Source organism: Leopardus geoffroyi, chromosome B2 (assembly GCF_018350155.1).
Source record: "Leopardus geoffroyi isolate Oge1 chromosome B2, O.geoffroyi_Oge1_pat1.0, whole genome shotgun sequence".
NCBI lineage: Eukaryota > Metazoa > Chordata > Mammalia > Carnivora > Felidae > Leopardus > Leopardus geoffroyi.
In genome coordinates, this window is record NC_059332.1 from 150,735,099 (window position 1) to 150,748,671 (window position 13,573).

Genomic DNA, 13,573 nt, shown 5'->3' on the forward strand with positions numbered 1-13,573 from the left:
CAAAGGCCACCACTGTCCTCTTAGTTCTGGGCTCCAACGCTCAAAACCCCGAACAGCAAACGAAACACAGAAGCGAGTTGTCGTAAATCGAGGAAATCAGGGTAGGAAAACGTCTCTGTGGTCCCGGACGGAGGTGGCCGTGCTGGGTTCCCTCATGAGAGGTGCTGTGCTACCAATCCCAGCCGCCCGGTGACCCCAACGTGGACGTCCCACTGTGGCTGGTGGCCCTGTGGCGACAGCGTGGCCGGCAGGACTACCCGTCCGCTCCCACCATGGACGGTCTCAACAACAGCTCTTGGACGGCAGCTGGTTTCCAGGGCTCAGATCACGGAGTGTGATCACGTTCTATTAAAATCCCCCGGGGGATGAAGTGGAGAAGGAAGTGTCAGTTTGATCTGCAAGTAGGAAAAGTCCAGTACAAATGCTCCCGCAAGTTCAAGGTCCCTCCCCTGAGGGCGGGGACATCTAGCCCCCGCCGCCCCACTTTGGCTAGTGCCCAGCTTGTGCACGCCCGCATCCCACACTCACCTTCCTTCCAAAGCCTTGTGAAGACTGGCGTTCGCCACAGCCATCGCTGTAGGAGACCTCTGTCCAGCACGCCCCCATTTCACTGGGGCCCTTTTGGTTGCAATGGACAGGGACCCACTCGAGGAGCCCCGTAAGCGAAAGGAGTCTCACCACAAGCTCACGTCGTCACGTTGTCCGAGCGTGAGGACGAAGCAGCTTGTCCAGGGAATGAGCTGGACAAGGAATGAGCAGCGGAGCTGGGGAGTGAGCTCAGGAGGCGAGAGTCTGTCCTCTGCTCTCACGGTCGGACGCTCACTCTTGCTGTCCTGTGTGCCTCTTCCCCAGGCTGGCTGACCCCTGGGCCTCCAGCTCAGGATCCCTGTCCCGGCTCAATGGACGCCTGGTCAGCCCCAGCGCCTCTTAAAGCCCTACATCTCCGCTAGAACGCCCCCCTTCCCCCCACCACCGGTCAGCCGCGTCTCCTAAGCATGAGCCACACCCGACCTGTCCCCGGACAGGTGCCAGTCAATGCACTGCCCCGGCTCATTGCAGCCCGAGCTATTAGCTGAATGCTGGAGAGTCCCCCACCAAGTCACCTGAGACCATTATATTTCTCCTTCTGGCCCCTAACCACAGACAGGTGTCTCCTACTTCCCCACATAGACACATTCCGGAAACAGAATCATGGAAATCATATTTGTATTCTTGCTTTAAAGCTTCCGGAAGTTCAGTCACAAAACAACAGACCTTCTCTACCAAATTGTTCAATTTCTTGTCTTTTCTTTTTCTTCCCTGTTCCTTTTCTTAAAACGAAGAGATCAGTCTTTAATCTTTGAGCCATGGGGGGGTAAAATTGGCTTCAAACGGGCAAATGTCAGCTGGACATTCCTGAAGGTAACAGAGGGTGTACCCAGTCAGACTGTTCTCGGCCTGTCCCGAGTGGCACCGTGCGGGGAAGGGAGACGCATTGCCCGCTCTCGGGGCCTCGCGGGACGCCCCTCTCCTTGCAGGCGTCCAGACCCGATCGGCCCCGATTAGGACAGCCCAGCTCTCGGGAACCACCTAGATGGCAGTAATACGCTGCCTCGTCTCCGAAGTGCTTCTGTGATGCTCCGTGATGCACCGGACAAGTGTGTGTGGATAAAGCCGCGGACCCAGGGGACTCCCGCTCACATCGGCTCCACAAGCCTGCCAACGAGCCCGGCGTGTTCATGCTCCGCGTGGGAATGTGAACTCCTTTGCTGATCGCATTGGCCCCAAAGGTACTTGTCACCACGGACAACGAGTGACCCAGTTTTCTCATTTGTAAGAAGACGACCTTACTAGTAATTATGGCTTTACAGGCTTATTGTGGGGACTGAACGGCATGGTTTTGCATTAGGAGTTACATTCACGTCGTACGTAAGGGTTGGCGCTCCGAACACAGAGGCCTCAGCGGCTACCGGGTGAGGACGGTCACATTTATCTCGCTGGCATTTGCACTGTGTTCTAATTCCATCAGTGATGAATCACCTTGCCCGGCAGGAGAGCCTGCTGTCCTGGAGGAGATGGCCGCAGGTGACAGGAGCGGGGCCTTCCCACGCCCACCCCTTTCCCAGGGATCACTAGGTCTCCACGGCCTGAGAAGCGGCCCAAAGATCACCTGGCCACACCCACGTCCTCTCGCAGTAAATACTGTCCTAAGAGTCCCAACAAGTCTTTAAAACAAGAAGATGGGATTTTTGTTCATTTTGATGCATCGAGTGCCATCAGGTCAATCAGAGATTGGGGCTTGGAGGGAAACAGAGAGGGTGTCACATGTGTGTGTGCACGAGAGCAGGCACGCATGTGAACGTCAGGCTCAGGGTGGTTCAAAACTTCCGAGCGTGCACCTCAGAGCTGGGCTCTGAGTATCTTCGCCGGGTGTGACGCTGTCAAAGTTTACCCCACGTGCTTCCCGCATGCACGTTCCCCCGTGGTGGCCCCTATGTGTTCTTGCTAAGCTCCCTGCAACTGTCTGAGCCCAGGATTGACCCCCTTGGAAAGGGGTAGGAAAGGGGTAGGACAGTCTTCTGGCTGTGCAAAGCGGTGCGGCCGATGGCGGATGGACCGGCTGCCGTCACCGCGAGGCCGACGGGGAGCCCAAGCAGTGGGGGGCCAGCTGTCCCCACGCCCATCCTGTGCCCAGCATGTCCCCTGGGACCACAACCCTGATCGTCTGTGTGTTCCTACAGGACAAGTCTGGGCTCCCCCTTGCCCAGGGGTGCAGACGCAGCCTGGGGAAAGGCAGCGGGCAGGTGGGGGGCACGACACCCATTTTTATGATGCATTGGATTTGATGTAAATATAGTAACTCCTGTTTGTTGATGGGATTATCCAATAGTCGCTTTACCGCTACTGGAAATTGGTCTTTTTTTTTTTTTTTAAATGAATGCCGTTTTGTATATAATTTGAGAGCTTATTTCTGCCGAACTTGCAGACTATGTGTGGACAAAATGCAACAGATATTCTGAGACACGAGCTGGTTTACTGGGACACATGAAACGTGGACATTCGCCCACGGAGGCACCTGCCGTGTATAACACAGCTACACTTTTGCCCCATAAACACAGGGATTCCAGTGAATTTTATTTGGCATGATTCGTGCCAAGAGAGAAAAGAAAGGATGATGTGCTCACCACTGCACGGGCCGTGTTGTCAACGACGTTCTGGGCAGAGGAACTTCTACTTTGAGTAGGAATGAAAATCACGTCCGTTGTCTCCAGTTTTACGCTCTTGATGACTGGGAGAGTTGTTCAATGAGCAGTTTCTGGTTCCATGTGTTTAAACCTGGTCTCCCCGCGGTGTCCACACCCTCGTGGTGCTGGGCACCAAGGAACACATTCGTGCCGTGACACTGTCCCTTAGTTCTGCCCTGGGTTCCAAACAAGAGGAGCCTCTGCTCTCCAGACCCCACCCGGGACCTCTCCGCGGCCATGACGTACCCCACGGGGTAGGGGGTTTAAGAGGCCAAGAGGACGTGCCCACCCAGGGTCTGCACCTTCTTGTGGACCATGCCAGGCACCAGGGACCCTGGAATCCCCTACCAAGAGCCCGGAGCCCACAGCGAGGGTCCCTATAAGCCTCTTCAATGGCTTCTTCCTCCTGAGGGTGGAGTGTGCTGCCGGGGTGACCCCACCCCCACTCCAGGCCAAGAGGTGGCCGCCGGCAGGGCTTCGGACAGGGTGACGTGCAGGGGAGGCCTCCGTGGCGCGAGCTGCAGCCAGGTTGCAAAGGGGAGGGTTGAAGTCTGGCAGCCGGAAGGGGATCCGCAGGGGGTGCACGCCGCCTATGCTCGCCGCTGTGAGTCCAGCTTCTGTCTGCTTTTCCCGGTGGTTCTGAGGGCCTATGTGTCACCACCGGGGGAGGACCACATGGGACTGTGGAAGGGTGCCTGTGTGCACGCGTGTGCATGAGTGTATGTGTGTGTGCACGAGTGCATGTGTGTGCATATGTGTGGGGTGCGTGTGTGAGTGTGTGTGTGCTTGACACTCTGAGGTGACAAAGAATCGGAGAGCAGCGTGTAGAATCCCTCCGTATGTACGTAATGAACACGTGGACACGGTTGTATTTTATAAAACTATTCCTTATACCAATTTTATTAACCCGTAATCATCAATTAAACGTTATTAGCGTATAGCCCTTGCTTGTAAAGGTGAAGTTTATAGGCTTGTGTGATATTTTCCCGTAAACTGAAGAAAGGTCTATTTTTTAATTTTTTTTTCAATGTTTATTTATTTTTGGGACAGAGAGAGACAGAGCATGAACGGGGGAGGGGCAGAGAGAGAGGGAGACACAGAATCGGAAACAGGCTCCAGGCTCTGAGCCATCAGCCCAGAGCCTGACGCGGGGCTCGAACCCACGGACCGCGAGATCGTGACCTGGCTGACGTCGGACGCTTAACCGACTGTGCCACCCAGGCGCCCCAAGAAAGGTCTATTTTTTATCAGTCCATCAGCGTCGGTGACTCTGGTGGCCCAGCAGAGGGTGACGGTCATGAGGCTGCAGACGTGTGGCTCCTACGGTGTGTGCAGAAGGAATCTGGCAAATATCTCCATGTCCCTTTCCTAGAAAATAAAAGGCAGGGGCGCCTGGGGGGCTCAGTGGGTGAAGTGTCTAACTTTGGCTCGGGTCATGATTTCACGGCTTGTGAGTTCGAGCCCCGCGTCGGGTTCTGTGCTGACGGCTCGGAGCCTGGAGCTGCTTTGGATTCTGGTCTCCCTCTCTCTCTCTGCCCCTCCCGGGCTCATGCTCTGTCTCTCTCTCTCTCTCTCTCTCTGCCTCTCCCCTGCTTGTGCTCTCTCAAAAATAAATAAAACATTTAAAAAAGGCAGAACAGAGGGGTGTTTGTTCCTACATCGTGGAGCAAAGGCACAAACACTGTAATGCCTTGCACTGTGCCAGCTCCGGGCCTGCTTCCGTCAGTGACGATGCTGGGACGTCCCTCGATGCGGGCACCCCACGACAGTGTCCCGGCATGCAGGTGACTCTGGTCCACAGGCCGCCAGCACTTGACCCACCTAGTGTGCCCACCATGCGTGTGCATCACCCTCAGATGTCACAGGGCCCTCCCCTGCAGCCAAGCCCCACCCTCTCCTGCAGCCCAGCCCCACCACCCCCTGCAGCCCAGCCCCACCACCCCCTGCAGCCCAGCCTTCCCCTCCCCTGCAGCCAAGCCCCACCCTCCCCTGCAGCCCAGCCCCACCTGCTATTGCTGTTGCCCTGTCTGAAGGGTTTTGGCCCTGGCGCATTTCTTTCCATCACCTCCTGGCATCTATCTGAATTCCAGATTCTAGAAGTTCCAAGTCCTTACTTGTAAGACAAACAGCACAGTGAGCTCTTGGCACACACGCGCACCTGAGCTCACTCCGGCCTGGGCCAGGACAACCACGGGCGTGGCATGTGATTTCAGCCCGCTGGCTCCTGCTCAGGCGAGACAAGTTTTCCAGATGCAGACCTCGCAGGCCGTGACTTCAAAGCCTTCCTTTCCCTCTCATCTCTACGCCCAGTCACAGCACACAGTTGTCTCGGGTCCACGCGGTGGCGGGGGGCACGAACCACGGAACCCGTGTACGTCAATCACCCTGGGGCAAAGTCGGGAACCCTCCCTCGGAGCTGCTCCGAACCTCGCCTGGGGCCACTCTCCTGCCTTAGGCGGCTCCTCCACGGCTTCCAGATTCTTCCTAGGGGTGGACGAGGGGGGCGGCACGCCGTGGGCTCAGCCCGTGGGGCTGGGAGTGAGCTTGTTTGACAAGTCGGGGCTGCAGAGCGGACGAGCCCGGGTCACCCGGGGCCAAGAGCTTCTCGAAGTGCCCACACCCGAGAGTTCCAGGGGAGGTGGGGACCTCCACGCGCTCCTGAGGGCCCCGTTTCTGCAGGCCTGGGCCACAGTCCCCCCACACCTGGAGTCACATGCTCTGGGGCAGCGCCCTGGCTGTCCGCTGAAAGTCACTGGGGAGACTTTACAGTGATTGAGACAAAGAGCTTTAGTTGGTGTGAAATTTAACTGCCAATGCTTACCATATTACAAATTAAAATTTATTAATATGTATTTCAAGTCATTTAAAAATAATAAAGGCATGATGTGGTACCACAAATACCATATTTTTAAAAGTGTACGTATTTATTTTGAGAGCGAGAGAGACAGTGCGTGAGTGGGGGAGGGGCAGAGAGAGAGGGGGAGAGAGAGAATCCCAAGCAGGCTCCACGCTGTCAGCGCAGAGCCCGACGCGGGGCTCGATCTCATGAACCCTGAGACCATGATCTGAGTCGAAATCAAGACGCAGGTGCTTCACCCACTTGAGCCATCCAGGTGCCCCATAAATAGCATGTTTTTCTTAAAGCTTTTTTATTCAAGCAGTTTTTATTAAAGCTCGTTTGTTTTCCAAACGAGAGAAGAAATTAGCGAGAAGAGTGGCGTCGGGGGCCGTTCGTGTAGCTCTCTGTCTGGCTTAACAGAGGGCAGCTGGGGTCAGGTGTCTGCCTCTTTGCCGTCCGGCCTGGGGTGCTGTGCGGCGCGTGAGGAAAGGCCAGGCGCACACATACGCCCACACGTATGTAGCGGGAGACGGGTGAGATGCGTTGATAACCTTTTCAGGTTCTGACGGGTGTTCTTTTAAGCCCCACGAAAACTTGACAAGTTACACTTTCTTAAAGACTAACGGAAATATTGAGTCTAAAGCCGTATCGGTGAACTTTCCACGCCGCTCACATGAAAAGTCCTTCTCGCTGTGTTCTTCTGTCACGTCCGATTTAATAATCTCACGCGTGAGTCTTTGGAAGATATTGGCTTATGGAGATTTTGGCTTACCGGGTTTCCTACGTTTGCCACTTTCGGGAGACTGAGTGCAGAAGGTGGCCAGTGGCCAGACCGCGTGCAGAGACGAGGTTGAGGCACAGCCCGCGGCCGCCGGCCCAGGACACCCAAGCACAGTCCACCCTGAGCCGCCCCAGAGGCTACACATCGGACCTGTAGGAAGCCAGACCCCATCTCTAGTGACCATCTAGGGCGAAACGGTGACCCCGGTAGCGATCGGCCCCCAATGGCTGGGCTCCGTGAGTAACCGACGGCAGCCCCAATTTCTGCCTCTGCCTTTCCAACTCGGGGGCAGCTGGAGAAGGCCAGATGTGTGCCCTGCCCGGCCACGTGGGACCCCCGCTCCTCGTAACCCCACCTGCCGCCCCGGGCCCAGGGCCTCCCCCAGGGTGCACCAGGGCTGCCCCATTCCCACTGCAAAGTGCCCCCCCCCCCCGCCTCCACCTCCAGGCCTCTGCCCGAGTGCCAGGCGCGGACGCCCCGTTGCACAAGCTCGTAGTAAATGAACGTTGTGCCTCTCGTCTGCATGGTCCGCATTTGCCTCCGCTGTCATGCGTTGCTGTCCCAAAACCCACACTTGCTTGCGGCCACCCTCGGCAGCAGATTAAATATGGCGAAATCGTCAGGTTCACCGCGGGGATGACAGTGTCTCAAAAGCCTACTTTCCACCCGAAATCTCCAGTCAGTCTGATCGGCAGCAGTGACACTGGGACGTCTGCACGATTTGCCCATCGGTTGACGTGCACGTGAAAACCGCATCCGGTAAGTGAAACAACAGGCCAAGTCGGTGCAGCTCCCAGCCGGAGGGTCTGTGGGAGCCGGGCCTGACGCCGGGGTTGTCACTTCGCCACGGCCGAGACGCTCCGGGCGCCACAGTGCGTCATCACACAGAGTGTGAAAACACCGCGCGTGGCGAGCAAACTTGACTCTCCCCGCGTCAGAAGGACGTTCTGAAGGGAGCTGGTTGCTGTGTTTCCTGGGAGAGGTGGTGACGAGCACCGCAGGGCCCGTGCCCTGCCGTGGGTGGAGGGGCCGGTGGTGTTACCCGGGCTGGCTTTGCACCAGTAGTGGTCCACGCAGTCGGGAAATGTCCCGGCCACGCGACGGAATAGTTTTGCCCCCGTGGGTGCCCCGAAGGGGCTCGGGTCACCCCGCGGGCAGCACAGCACACTCAGGAGCTGGCCAGGGACCACGGAACCTGCTTCGATGGCCTCTTCTGACGGCGCGGTGTCCCGGGTTTAGGCCGGAAATGCTTCTCTTCAAGTTGGGGCCGTATGTGTTGTGTGGAGAGGAGGTGACCGCTGTGTGGCCGTGTGGTGGCGGATGCTGACTGGGCTTCGTGACCTCACACAGGAAGCTAGTCTACCGTCGGAGGTCAGTTGTTCCGCAATAAAAAAGGCCCCGGGTCACATAGAGGACACCCAAGAACTGTGATGGATGGAAGAGAAAGGAGGCAGAAAGCCCTCGCTCAGGACGGCCTCTCGGAAGGTGCAGGGTGAGGTCTGCAAGCTAATTCACAGGCAGACAGACCGGCTCTGGGGTTAACGTCTAGCACCGGTGCGACTCTGCCCAGCCGGCACCTTCTGGAGGATTCCGGGCCCTGGTTTCCTCTCCCTGCCCGTGCAACCCAAGTGTAAGGCCAACTCATGCACAGTCAGCAAAGCCGAGAGGAATTTCTAACGCTCCCAGAGGCCTCTCATAAACTGATTTATGACACAGAAACCGCATGGACCATCCTCGTTCCAGAAAGTGCCATTACACTTCACTTCCACTTATCGAGTGCAAAGGGGAGACCCTTAGCATACCTGGTACTCTAATAAAACCTCAGGATGGGTAAAACTTACATGTTGCTACTTAAATGAGTTTTCTTTTTGTTTTTGTTTTTTTTTTTTCATCATGAGCTCAGAAATCCCGCAAGACACCCCCAGCGGGACAGCCTCCTGCTGGTTCCAGAAGCCAAAACCAGGCTCCAAACCCCGACTTCCCGCGCGGCCTGGGGTCTCCTCCTCCCTCTGGAATCGGCCCATCAGGCTCGGTCTTCAGAGCAAAGACAAAGGCACATTCGCACGTTCTCACGATCTCCCCTACCCTTCCTCCAAATCTATATTGGTTTCAAGTATCAGGAGAGTTGAGTAAACAAATGGATTTATAGGACTGAAGATTCTAGAAACTGGCATCTATAGAGAGTTGAGTCTTGTTTTTTTCCCTCTGACCCGAGGATCATGCTCCTGAGTCATCCTTGAAAGAACAACCAATTTTGCAAGCATGTTAATTTTACTAAAATCCAAAAAGCAGCATCTCTAAAATGCTGAGTATTTCCCAGCACAAATCCTAACTTTGCATCCTGTGGTTGATAATATCCTGCTTACTCAGGGTTTGCCATCAGAGTTCAGTAACCTGACACAGCAGGGTGTGGAATGTTTGCACGGGAATCGTGGGGCCTCCCCACCAGTGCAAAGTCATGTCCCGTTTGAGGGGCTGGGTCCCAGAAACGAGACTGTTTTTATTAATCCTTTCGGTGGAATTAGACTTTAAAATCTTAACGACAAAATGTACTTATTCTAGAAATACCGGCAGGATGTGAATGGCATCTCAAGGAAATTGAATTTTTTCCCTTCCAGAGCTAATAATGAGTGTCAGCTCTACCAGCCTTCTTATGGACACTATTTTTTTTATTTAACAAACGAGACCAATCTATACCCAGTCGCCCAGTTCATTGGTCCTATGAGCCACTAAATCTGCAGCCTGAGTTTTTAATCTTAGCTATCCATGTTCAAAATTCAGCACGGACCTTACGTGTATGTACTATTGGTTGGATCAGTAATTTCTTATGCCCTCAAAACACAACAAGACTAGGGAAAAAAGCGAGCCAGAGAATGCTCTTGAAGCTTTGCTACAGATCCCTTGTTTCCAAATTAAGACACGTCGGCTAGATGCACCACATCCGCGGTAACGCGGGCGATGCTGACCAAGTCGCGACGGTCAGCCGCGCACGGACGCCCACGCCTTGTCCTGCCGCCCCCTGGCCATTCTACCCACGGCCTTGGAAGCTGGTGATCCACCCCTACAAGGATCGTAGACTACCCCCGATTCTCAGGGACCTGGGTCCGCGGTAGGAGAATCCCCTCCGCGGTGAGAGCGAGCGGGATGGGATGGGGAGTGGGGGAGGGGGTCAGGCGGTTGGTTCTTCGGGAGGCAGGCGGCTGACTCAGAGCTGGTGATGGAGCTCGTCTTACTGGACTCTCCCTGGAAGCACATGGGGGGGCTGGTGCCTTCACTGAGCGACTCCCCAGCATCCTCCGTCGCCTCGGGGGCAGGGGGGGGCTTCGTCCAGGGTGTGCGGGAGGGCTTGCCGGACGGTGTGCTGGGAGGTCAGGGAAGCCGTGGGTGAAACACCCTCCACCCGCTTCCTGACCCCAGTGGGCTCGCGTCTCCGCCGCCTGCCCCGGGCTGACCCTCACCGCAGACGGGGACGCGCGGGGACCTGGGGACGAGGCCGCTTCCTGCCACTGTCCTTCCACTTCTCAGCTGGCGGAAGCTCTTGCTCACGTCCGCGGCCCGGGGCACGGAAGGAAGCGAGGGGCTGGGGAGCCGGGACACCGTCAAGGTCGCACGTTTTCTCCGCGGCTCCTGTGAGGCACACGTGACGGAGATTTTGAGAAAATCAAGTTTACGGACTGTGTCACTCAATGTGGTTTCGAGTTCTCACACGGAGGTGAGGTTTCCCGAATCAGAGCGTCGTGGCGGAGCTCCAGGGACAGTAGATCCGCGACGCCCTTCGGATTCTCTGGTGCCTCTAGGCCCCCGCTGTCTGTCCTGCCCCCGCCGCTGAGACCCATCTCACCCCGCCTGTCTGTGCCCGCGGTGCTCCTGCACCCCGTGCTCCTGCCGGCGACACCCGCCCCAGGCCCCGAGTGCGAGTCTGTGCGGAATGAGACACACTCCCCGTCACGCGGTTAATGCGGACAAATGTTTCGGGGTGAATGCAGGTGCTGTGTCCCCTGGGGGGGGTCAGTGCTGTAGCTCTGACTGGGACAGAACCTTTGCTCCAAGTAAAGAGATTCGGGTGCTGTGTTGAAGGTGGGGAGATGTGGGGCCGGGGGCCCTGAGCGCCGGGAGGGCCCCGGCGGGGCCACGCGCACCCCTCCCCCTGCAGAGCGAGCCTTGCACTCGGTGGCAGGACACACGGTCCACTTCGCACGATGAGACCACCGCTAACCTGTGACGGCCTCCAGGGATAAAGATTATTACGGAAGCAGGGTGGAGAGAGGGAAGGAATAGTCCTCGTCCCACAGTCGGATGGGGACGTGAAGTCACGTTAAGCTTGGAAGCCGGGCCCCGAGGCAGGGAGCGTGTGGGGGTGACACTCAGCCTCCTTGTCTGCTCTCGTGGGTAAACACGCTGGGGGGCTCACATCACGGAGGCGCCGGCACCGAGGTCGGAGGAGCTGGGGGAAGGAGCCCCCTTCAATCCTGGGAGTGACTGGACAGTGAAGGGACAGGAGCCAAGGGAGGAGGAGGAGGACAGAGCTGCTGAGACCCAAAGAAAGGCGGAGGGCAGGCAGCTGAGGGCCACTGAAGCCCGGAGGGCCTGCTCCCACCAGGCCCAGTGGGAAGCAGGGGGCTCACAGGACCGGGCAGTCTGGGAGCCCAGTGTCTCTCCTGGCCCCTCAGGTCTGCTGGGGCACACAGGCTCAGGGGGAGCCCGGGTCTTGTCCTCGGTCCCTGAGGTAAGGAGAAGAGGACCAGAGACAGTGGGGGCAGGACCCTCATGAGCTGGGAGGGGACATGGCCAGCAGAGGGGACATGGCCAGGAGAGGGGACGTGGCCAGCAGAGGGGACGTGGCCAGCAGAGGGGACGTGGCCAGCAGAAGGGACGTGGCCAGCAGAGGGGACGTGGCCAGCAGAGGGGACGTGGCCAGCAGAGGGGACATGGCCAGGAGAGGGGATGTGGTCAGCAGAGGGGACGTGGCCAGCAGAAGGGACATGGCCAGCAGAGGGGACATGGCCAGCAGAGGGGACGTGGCCAGCAGAGGGGACGTGGCCAGCAGAAGGGACGTGGCCAGCAGAGGGGACATGGCCAGCAGAGGGGACGTGGCCAGCAGAGGGGACGTGCCCAGTAGAGGGGATGTGGCCAGCAGAGGGGACATGGCCAGCAGAGGGGACGTGGCCAGCAGAAGGGACATGGCCAGCAGAGGGGACGTGGCCAGCAGAAGGGACGTGGCCAGCAGAGGGGACGTGGCCAGCAGAAGGGACGTGGCCAGCAGAGGGGACATGGCCAGCAGAGGGGACGTGGCCAGCAGAGGGGACGTGCCCAGTAGAGGGGATGTGGCCAGCAGAGGGGACATGGCCAGCAGAGGGGACGTGGCCAGCAGAGGGGACATGGCCAGCAGAGGGGACATGGCCAGCGGAAGGGACATGGTCAGCAGAGGGGACGTGGCCAGCAGAAGGGATGTGGCCAGCAGAGGGGACATGGCCAGCAGAGGGGACGTGGCCAGCAGAGGGGACGTGCCCAGCAGAGGGGACGTGGCCAGCAGAAGGGACACGGCCAGCAGAGGGGACGTGGCCAGCAGAGGGGATGTGGTCAGCAGAGGGGATGTGGCCAGCAGAGGGGACGTGGCCAGCAGAGGGGACGTGGCCAGCAGAGGGGACATGGCCAGCAGAGGGGACGTGGCCAGCAGAGGGGACGTGCCCAGCAGAGGGGACGTGGCCAGCAGAAGGGACACGGCCAGCAGAAGGGACACGGCCAGCAGAGGGGACGTGGCCAGCAGAGGGGATGTGGTCAGCAGAGGGGACGTGGCCAGCAGAGGGGACGTGGCCAGCAGAGGGGACATGGCCAGCAGAGGGGACGTGGCCAGCAGAGGGGACGTGGCCAGCAGAGGGGACGTGCCCAGCAGAGGGGACGTGGCCAGCAGAAGGGACATGGCCAGCAGAAGGGACACGGCCAGCAGAGGGGACGTGGCCAGCAGAGGGGACATGGCCAGCAGAGGGGATGTGGCCAGCAGAGGGGACATGGCCAGCAGAGGGGACATGGCCAGCAGAGGGGACGTGGCCAGCAGAGGGGATGTGGTCAGCAGAGGGGACGTGGCCAGCGGAAGGGACATGGTCAGCAGAGGGGACGTGGCCAGCAGAAGGGACGTGGCCAGCAGAGGGGACATGGCCAGCAGAGAGGACGTGGCCAGCAGAGGGGACGTGCCCAGCAGAGGGGACGTGGCCAGCAGAAGGGACATGGCCAGCAGAAGGGACGTGGCCAGCAGAGGGGACGTGGCCAGCAGAGGGGACGTGGCCAGCAGAGGGGACGTGGCCAGCAGAAGGGACGTGGCCAGCAGAGGGGACGTGGCCAGCAGAGGGGACGTGGCCAACAGAGGGGATGTGGCCAGCAGAAGGGACGTGGCCAGCAGAGGGGATGTGGCCAGCAGAGGGGACGTGCCCAGTAGAGGGGATGTGGCCAGCAGAAGGGACATGGCCAGCAGAAGGGACGTGGCCAGCAGAGGGGACGTGGCCAGCAGAGGGGACGTGGCCAGCAGAGGGGACATGGCCAGCAGAGGGGACGTGGCCAGCAGAAGGGACATGGCCAGCAGAGGGGACGTGGCCAGCAGAGGGGACATGGCCAGCAGAGGGGACATGGCCAGCAGAAGGGACATGGCCAGCAGAGGGGACGTGGCCAGCAGAGGGGACGTGGCCAGCAGAGGGGACATGGCCAGCAGAGGGGACGTGGCCAGCAGAGGGGATG